The following is a 9819-nucleotide window of genomic DNA, read 5'->3' on the forward strand; positions in this document are numbered from 1 at the left end:
TTTCTAATTATTCTGTGTTTGCAGATTCCTTTAAGCCTCAGTCCTCTAAACAAGTAGAAAAAATGAATCAAACTAATCAAAAAGTCCTCTTTAGCTAAGATTTGTGACCTACTATGTTAAAATGGCATAGAATTTTACCACTAGCCTTATACATTAGATTGATACTCAGAAGCAAGCATGGGATCTCTCCTTTTAAATTTATGTGTGACAGGCCTGTGACTTTGAGTCTGAGACCATGTATGTCCTGTGCTTAATTTATCTGAATCCTCTCATATTCATGTGGAATACTTAAAAGGGCTTCTCTCTTCTCTAGAAATTTAGAGACATTAAATGTAATAAGGACATGGAAGGACCAGCTGGAAGAAGTCTGTCCCCTCTATTGACCAGAGGATTTTGTCTACATTAAAGTGTTCTTCAGGAAAGACAGGCGTTCACCACATTGGGAGAAACCCTTTCAACTTGGTGGAGTTCCTAAAGGTAAAATTCATGAAAAGTGTTAGAGCCCACCCACCGCCACCCCCACCTCCACCCCAAAAGCTGGTCTCCCAGGAGTTTTATCTCTCACACTAGACAAGGATCAGTCTCCAGCACTTAGTAATTACCTTTAAGTGTTCCAGCAACCGATCAAGTTAAGCTGGGATTGTTTGTGTTCATCTGTCTTTCCAGTTTGAAGGATAGTGATTTTCCTTTTGACCTCAACTTGCTGACAGATCTAAAAGCTTTTGATTTTTAGCTTGTTCAGGTTTTTTTTTTTTTTCTCATGAGGAGGGGAGTAATATTGTCTGTGTTATGTGTCAGACTGACTGGAAGTCGTATTAGCTTTTAAATGCAAACTGCTCAAATGATTTATCAAACCTATTGATAACAAGTGTAAGTGACCAGCTTGTAACCCTGGCTTGAGAATGTACCTAAATGTACACTATAACTCTGATTGTTCAATGGCCCCTTTGCACCTCTCTTTCCTCTCACTGCAATACAGATTGAGGTCTCAATCCCCTAAACACCAAAAAGCCACATTTATAACCCAATTTCCCTCCTCTGCTGTTGCCCTCTTGTGACCCTTTTCATCGTTCTCGTGTAGGCATGAGACTTCCTTGTACAATGCTTTCATTCTCTGGGTTTAAACAGGAACAGGTTAAAATCATCTCTACTTTCAGCTTTCTCCTAATGTTTAGAATTCTCCTAATCTTCTGCTTTCTCCTAATGTTGTATTTTGGCTTAAAGAGGTTTGTATATCCATGCCCTATTCCTGTTGCCCAAGCTCTATTTCCTTTCTTTCTTGTCCACTTTTACTGGATCAGGGGGAAAAAAGAAAAGATTCCCTCCTTTGTCTTGTGGACAGAAAAGGGGCTACATGTTAAAACTGACAAGCTCAGGAGACTGAAAATAACCACATAAGATGGCTTGAATATAAAAAATTTCATAAGTGGGCCATGGTGGGAACTGACATCTTTAGCTTCCTTCATAAAGTTAATGTGTGCCTTTAAGTGGGACTGTCTATTGCCTTTTTGCACCTAAAATGACATCCTTGGAATGTTAGCAATCCCTTTCTCTAGATTAGAGCAGGAAAGTACAGAATCCCTCATTATTATTCATGTCCTGTGATTCACATCTCTATGTGAACTATTAACTATCCTGTACCCACCTATGTGAAAGAAGTATCTGTTTCTCCAATTTACTTTTATCCAATCCCAGAGATTTCCCCACTGTGCTTTCTCCCACTCCCTTATTCTATCACCAGTGGATTTCATGTAACCCTCCTCCTTTGATTGTATGTATAAAATAAGCTGCAAACCACCATTTTGTGGAGCATTTTCTCAACCCATTGAGATTTTGCTTCCCAGCAATTGTCATCAGTTTGGCTCAAATAAACTCTTATAAACTTCCTCTTAGGCTGGATGTTTTTCGTTGACACTCTTTTAGTTTGAATGGGACATTTTATGTCATTTTGACTTTTCCCTATCCTATAGCTTATAATGACAATGATTGTTCAAGTATGCAGGAATGAGAGGATAGACTCTTATGCTCAAGTGAGCTAAAGTAATTTAAAAACCTTTTATCTCAAAAAAAAAAAAAAAACATTTGTGGGGTTTTTTGTTTGTTTTGTTTGTTGCTAGGAACTAAAGAAATAATTTTAAATTACAGTAAAAGCTAAACAGTTACATTTTTCATGTTGGCACATATTCAATCCTTCTCCTGAAGGGTTAATCACTGTTTTAACAAGTGAAAAAACAAAAGACAAATTTACAGGGTGTAAAATTCAAATCAAATTTATTTTATAAAAATGTTATCTATATGTTTAGTAAATGTTCCTATTTTATAGCATAATTTTTCATAAATTTTCTTGTTTTTATTTTTTCTCTTACGAATGAATTTACATAAGGCTCAAATGTTAAAAACAATAAAAGCTTGTACAATTCCAAATTTTGGAAGTGAGCCAGCTTAGTCAACAAGTATGGAAATAAAATAGAATGAGCTAGCCTTTAACTTCAAGTTCTAGAATTTCACTCTAAGCCATAATTCAAGAGATGTGAAAAAACTATATATACTTTTAAAAATGAGTAACAGTAATCCAATATAATCAATGGCAACAATAAAGCATAATTGGTTAATCTGAGAAGTGGAAAAACTTTTGATTGCATATATGTAAAATCAGATGAAGCAAATCTATATGCCTGCAAACCAAGCAACAATTTCAACAAAGATATCTCAGTTCAAAATGAGACAGATGTAGCTGAGACATCAATGCAAAAATTTTTAGCAACAGTAAGTTCTGATGTGACTGCTTCTGGAGGTAATGGTTGAAATAAAATCTATTCATCCCCATTTAATGAGCAACTTCTATACACTAGGCATGGTCCCATTGACAAAGGATATAATGGTCACCAGAAGTAAACATGAGTCATGCTCTCAAGAATTTACATTCTAATATAAGGTAGAAATAATAATGAAATGCATCAATAGATAAATACGTTTTGAAGGGCTATTTAAAAACAGTGTGACGAGAAGTTGTGACAGGTTTTTGACCTGGTAGAAAGTATGTGAAATACTTTTTGAGAAAGGGATAATTGACCTGAGATCTAAATGACAACAAACAGTTAACTATAGGAAAACAAAAAACAAACAAAAAAAAAAAGCTACTGGGTGAGTATGGCAGTCAGAAGAAACAACATGGTTACAATTTTGATGCCAGCAAAGCACAAGTGTGAAGGAACCAAATAAAGTCACTTTGATTGAAGCAGCATGGGAGAAAATGAGACCAAGAAGCTCAATTATAAAAGCCTTTTGAAAACTCTGTCTCTTTTATTAAAAGCAAAGAACAGCATTTGAAGTGTGCAAGTATGAAGGAGTGTTGGAAGAAAATGAAGGTATTTTGATCAAATTCATATCTCCAAAGGATGCCTCTGAAAGCAAAGTTGAGACAAGACATAAAAAGACAAAAATACACATAGGTAGAGTTATTAGGCAATCATTTCAGTTTAAGAGATAACAGTAACTTTTATTACAGAAAGGGAAGAGATACAGAAAAGGAAATCAACTTAAAGAGATATTTAGAAGGTAAAATAAATAGGACTGATGATCTTAATCATGTTTTATAGAATATTAAAAAAAACTTGACAATCCTTCTGGTGGACAACAGAAATAAATATTTTCATGCTCACAAATTACAGATTTGCAGGTGTGCAAACAAACTACCATTTACTTTTATCTTGACTGGACTTGTTTGAGCCTTACAGGACTCCAGACTATTGGTTAGGTTCAGATCTCCATGTGCCTTTATTCTGAGGCTTAGGGTAAAGAGTGTACAGCTATCTGAGATAGCTGTTTTCATGGTAGTTCACAAGAGGGCAAAGGGGCAAGCTAAATCACATCAGGAGTAGGGAAATATTATAAATAACGTGGGAAGTGGTGTGAATGTATAAACTTAGATATGGACAAGATTTCCCAAGGATACCACAAAATAAGAAAAGGGTAGAACAGAAAATTGGTAGTGAGAAACTCAAATATTTTCTATTTGGAAAAAGAGCAATACACCTCTAAAAAGACAGCAAATGATTTGCCACCGTATTTCCCTGAAAATAAGATTGGGTCTTATACCATATTTCCCTGAAAATAAGACCGGGCCTTAGATTAATTTTTGTTCCAAAAGACGCATTAGGGCATATTTTCAGGGGATGTCTTAGTTTTTCATGTACAACAATCTACACTTATTCAAATACAGTCATGTCATCTTCTGGAACATCGTCATAAGGTACTAAATGCATCCATCTGGCTGACGATCTTAACTGGGATTTATTTTGTGGGTAGGTCTCATTTTCAGGGAAAACGATAGAGAGGTAGATGGAAAAGTAAGAGACCGCTTTGTTACATAAGCCCAGGAAGAGTTTCATGTGTCAAGATTGTATCAAGATAAGGAATAAAGCATATGCACTGTAATTACATGAAGGTTAATCACTGATTAGGAATGCACAATTTGGGTGGAGCAACGGGGTTTAGGATTAGAATTATAGTTGTTTTAAGAGTGAATAGCAAATAAGTGAAGGCAATACTTAGAACACTTTTTAGTTTTGCTACAAAAGAGATAAAAACAGGGTAGTATCTTGAGATAGAACAAGATGTCAAAAGAATTTTTTTTCTTATTCTTTTATTTTCTTTCCAAAGAGTGTTAAGTGTACTTAAAATACAACAGAAAATACTTATTTCAGAGAGAGCAATTAAATATTCAGAATACTGAGGGAATAACCTCCATGCAGTAGGTTTCAAGGCACATTGTATGATTTAGCTTTTGATAAGAAAGGTTAAATGAGAAAGAAAGAAATGGGTTAGATGAAAAAGAATGAAACATTAGGAATCCCCAGTTGAAAGAAAATGAACAAGATGGAAAATTTAGAGTGAGAGAGTAAAGGGAATTTAGTCTTGACAAGATCATGATTAACTTGATGAATCATGACATATATGCTGGACATGAAAGGATAATTTTTATGTTTTTACAGACAATGAAGATGTAGGAAATCCATGGTAATCTATAAAATAACAGGCTAAAATTAATAACTGAATTATAAAGGTTGTGGATTACAGGGCCATTTTTCTCATGCTTATAAAAGACAACCTAGTAAACATGTTTATACCATCTCCTAGGGTGTGTCAGCATATTAAATCTTCTATTCCAGAAGACACCCACAAATTGATAACCTCTAATCTATTCAACTTTAGTTTTAAGAACCCTTGATCAAGTACACTCAGAAATACACTCTCCCAGCTTCCTCTGGTATGCACAAGCTAGGTCTTACTATCTTTGTGGGTTATAGTTCCTTTCACTCTTACCAAACTCTGCTTATCCTGAAATAGGATATGTTGTAATTTAATCCTATTGATTGGAATTTGGGCAAGGTGGAAAATTTAGTACATATTCTGAGAGGCACATATTCTGTCTTGGGGAAAAGTCTCCTCGTCCTCTTCAGAGAAGGATTTGTGATATTATTTAACAAGGAATTTTGGGGGCATTCATACAGGCTCAGGGGGTCCTGAAGAATATGGACTTCAAGACGTTTCAGTGCATCATTCCAAATTTCTCATCTCATAAATCAATGTCGCATTCTTTCCCAACCAGGACCCTGACCTCGGCATATCAGACCTACCATGTTTCCCTGAAAATAAGACCTAGTCAGACCATCAGCTCTAATGTATCTTTTGGAGCAAGAACTAATGTAAGACCCAGTCTTATTTTACTATAATGTAAGATTGGGTAGAACAGAATAGAAGATAATCGAGTAGAAGACTGGATCTTAATTTTTGCACCAAAAGACACATTAGAGCTAATGGTCCAGCTAGGTCTTATTTTCAGGAAAACACAGTACCTCCTTGAGAGCTCAGTCAATCTTACCCTGGGCCAGGTCCTCAGTTTTCTCTGCTCTCCCTTGAAAGGGATGAGGACCTTTTTATTGGGAACCAAGGAGAGTCTCTGACTTTTACACTTAAATTTCACTTGCCTATTACTTACTCTCAGCATTTAATCATTGTCCAAGCAACAATGGTGCTTAGTAACAGCTACCAAATTCTACTGTCCTTATAGTTACTATTTTCCCCATCTTTTATAAATGTTGCATATTTTATGATGAAACAAGTAAAGAGTTAACAGGAGCAGGCTTGTGAGCTGGCAGGATGGGATAGGCAAAGAGTTAACAGGAGCAATCTTGTGGACTAACAGTAGTGAGCTTAAACATTAACCAATTGGCCCTAACTCCCCTGCAAGCTGACAAGCAACTTACATCCATCATAGGTGCAAACAGAACAGTTCCCAATCCCAACAGTAAGCCCCTGTAAGCGGACATCCATCATAGATGGGAACAGGACAGTACCCAGGAGAAGACAATTGTAACGGCAGCCCCCTGCAAGCTGACAAGCACCCTACATCCTGCATAGAAAAATATAAAACCCCAGCACTCCTCATCATCAGTGCAGCTGTCATCCATCAGACTCTGCCCTGGCTAAACTCCATTTTGCCAGTATCTCTCTCTTACCTCTTTGTCTCTGCAGCTGTCTCCATCAGACTGCCCTGGCAAACTTCTGTCAGTATGTCTCTCTTACTCCTCTGTCTCCATAGATCTCCCTCTCAGACTGCCCTGGCAAACTTCTGCCAGTTCCAAACAGAACTCTCTCTCTCTCTCTCTCTCTCTCTCTGTCTCTCTCTGTCTCTCTCTCTCTCTCTCTCTCTCTCTGACTTTCAATAAATCTTTTCTTACTGTTGTAGGGTCTCGTAATTCTTTTACATTTTGTAAACAACCAGGGATTACTTCTACAAAAAGATACTTTATACCAATTAATACATGTCTTTCCAGCAGTTTACCATTCCAGTTCTCCAAAAGTGAACATTTTAACAACTGTACTTTTATCTTCGGCCAGGATCTCTCTGTGTTCCACCAACAGAAATCATCAGTGAGAGATCATTATTGCCAGTCTGACAGCAAGTAATCCAGCCACAACACGTTACCCTATCATCTGCTTTCTTGGACTACTTCTGATATCAATTGTCTTAGGCTGAATTTCCTGGGAAGCAGACCATGATAGGGAGATTTACTTTCATGAGGGTTATTAAGGAATGCTTTAGTGATTTAGCAAACTAGAGTAGCAGGGTATTTTTTTAAAAATCATTTTTGTTTGCATTCCTAAACAAAAAAAATATCCTCTGAAGTCAATTTTTTTGGTTTTGTTTTGGTTTGGTTTTTAATTAAATTTATTGGGGTGACATTGGTTAGTAAAATTATATAGGTTTGAAGTGTACAATTATATAAAACATCATCTACATATTTCATTGTGTGTTCACCACCCAGAGTCAGTTCTCCTTCCATAACCATATATAAGAAACGTTTTCCCTCTTCTGCCATCCCCTCCCTTTGTTTCCCTAATTTTCATCTCATATAATTTGAAAAGATGAGTGTGAAATTGTCTTTGAAGACTTTTAGATTCCCTCCATATCCCTTTCATCCATTAACACTAATATGATTTATTGTACAGGTTTAAAATGAGTACCTATAAGCTAACTCTTGTAGAAAGATGAGTTTTAATATCTCATCCAAACATCTGATTATGATGACAAGCAATAAATACCTTAAACATGACAGTGTCACCTTTTAAGAGGCAAAAAGCTTGACTTGACAAAGGATGTTACTAGTTATAATTATAATTTAATATTTATTTTCCCCAAAATTATTTTTCAACAATTTTGATTTCCTATCCAGGAAATACTTGAAAACCAAAAATTATCCAATATTCAACAAATCGCCCCAAAGTAAATAATCCATGAGGAATTATCATACAGCTGAAGATTCAAAGATTAAATTTCAATTATTCTTGAAGACATCCTACTATCTGCTCCAATTTTGATGCTCTTTTAATATTATAGATTATTGCAAAACATAAAGCAATCTTAGATAACATGATCACACCTTCTCTTGGTATAAAGAAAATCCTTTTGTCTGATGTTCTATTTGAAATGAATAGTAGGTTATAATTTCTTTCATTCATTCAATTATTTGACTATATTTCTTTAGCACTAACTTGCTATTACTAGGAAAAGAATGAAGAGTAAGATCATTATGAGTTTTCAAAAAGATTAAAATAAACTTTCGGGACCAGTGTTAAAAAAAGACATAATTACAGTAAAGTATGACTAGGTTAAAATGGAAAGTTTGTGTTGTTATGGGGATATAATACCAGGAAAACTTATTATGAACTGAGATTTAGAAAGACCTCCTTGGGGAAAATTAAGGATGAGAAATGATTACTGAAATGCTGGGAAAGGGATGAAGGAGGAAGTGTCTCCCAGAAAACAGTGCATGCAAACTAGTCTAGAATCAAGAGAGCTGCTTACTCAAAAGCCACAGAAACTACAGCTGGATCACAGATTTCAGCTCAGATACACATACACCAAATTTCCTTTCTATCTACAGGCTTCAATGCCTTTGTTCTCCTCCCCTCCCCTCCTCTCTCTTTTCTTCCCCTCCACTCTCTCTTTAATTTGTCCATTATCATTTACATTTACTCATACTATTCATCTTTTTCACAGAAGTCCTGAAGTTTAGCCTGAAGGCCTGGAGTCTATACAAAGGTTGTAAGATCTTCATGTTGAATGGTTTCCTTGCAAAAATCTTTTGTTGCCAATGCCTAGATCTCTCTTTAAGGCTTTCCTATTTCAATTCAATTGTTTGTTTATATGTGTGTGTGAACACACATATAAACATACACACATATGTGTGTGTACGTGTGCATACGTGTGTATAGGCACACATGTATACACACACATAGTGATAAGAACACTTTACATGGGATCTACCCTGTTAACAATTTTTTTTTAAGTGCATAGTACAATACAGTCAACTGTAGGTACCACATTGTACAGCAGATCTCAAACCTATTCATCTTGTATAAGCAAACCTTTATACCCAACTCTGCTTGTCCCTCTTCCCCCAGCCCTCGGAAATCACTATTTTATTATCTTTCTATGAATTTGTCTATGTTAGTTACCTCACATAAGTGGAAACACACAGTATTAATGAGTCCTTCTGTGACTAGCTTATATCACTTAGCATAATGTTCTCAAGGTTTATCGACGCTGTTGTGTATGGTATGATTTCCTTCTTTTTTAAAGGCTGAATTATACGCTACTGTATGTATATACCACATTTTCTTCATTGACTCGTCCATCAATAAACATTTAGGTTGTTTCCATATCTTGGCTATTGTGAATAATGCTGCAAGCATATGTAAGTGTAGATATCTCTTCAAGATCTTGATTTCAATTCTTTTGGGTATATACCCAGAAATGGGATTGTTGAATGTTTGGTAATTCTATTTTTCATTTTTAAGGTACCTCCATACTGTTTACCATAGTGGCTGCACCACTTTACGTTCCTTCCAACAGTATGCAAGGGTTCCAATTTTCCCACATACTTACCAACACTTTTCTTCTTTTTTGATAATGACTATCGTAACAGGTGTTAGGTGATATCTTACTGTGGTTTTGATTTGCATTTGCCTGATGACTAGTGATGTTGAACAGATGTCCTTTATCAGCCAGTTATATATCTTCTTTGGACAAACATCTATTTAAGACCTCTGCCCATGTTTAGAATCATGTTGTTTTCTTGCTGTCGAGTTATGGGATTTCTTTACATATTTTGGATTTCAAACCCTTATGAGATAACATGGTTTACAAATATTGTCACTAACAATGAACTATCTGAAAAGGAAATTAAGCAAGCAATCTCACTTATAATAGCATCAGAAATAATAAAATATTTAGGAATAAACTTAATCAAG

Source organism: Rhinolophus sinicus, linkage group LG04 (genome assembly GCF_036562045.2).
Source record: "Rhinolophus sinicus isolate RSC01 linkage group LG04, ASM3656204v1, whole genome shotgun sequence".
NCBI lineage: Eukaryota > Metazoa > Chordata > Mammalia > Chiroptera > Rhinolophidae > Rhinolophus > Rhinolophus sinicus.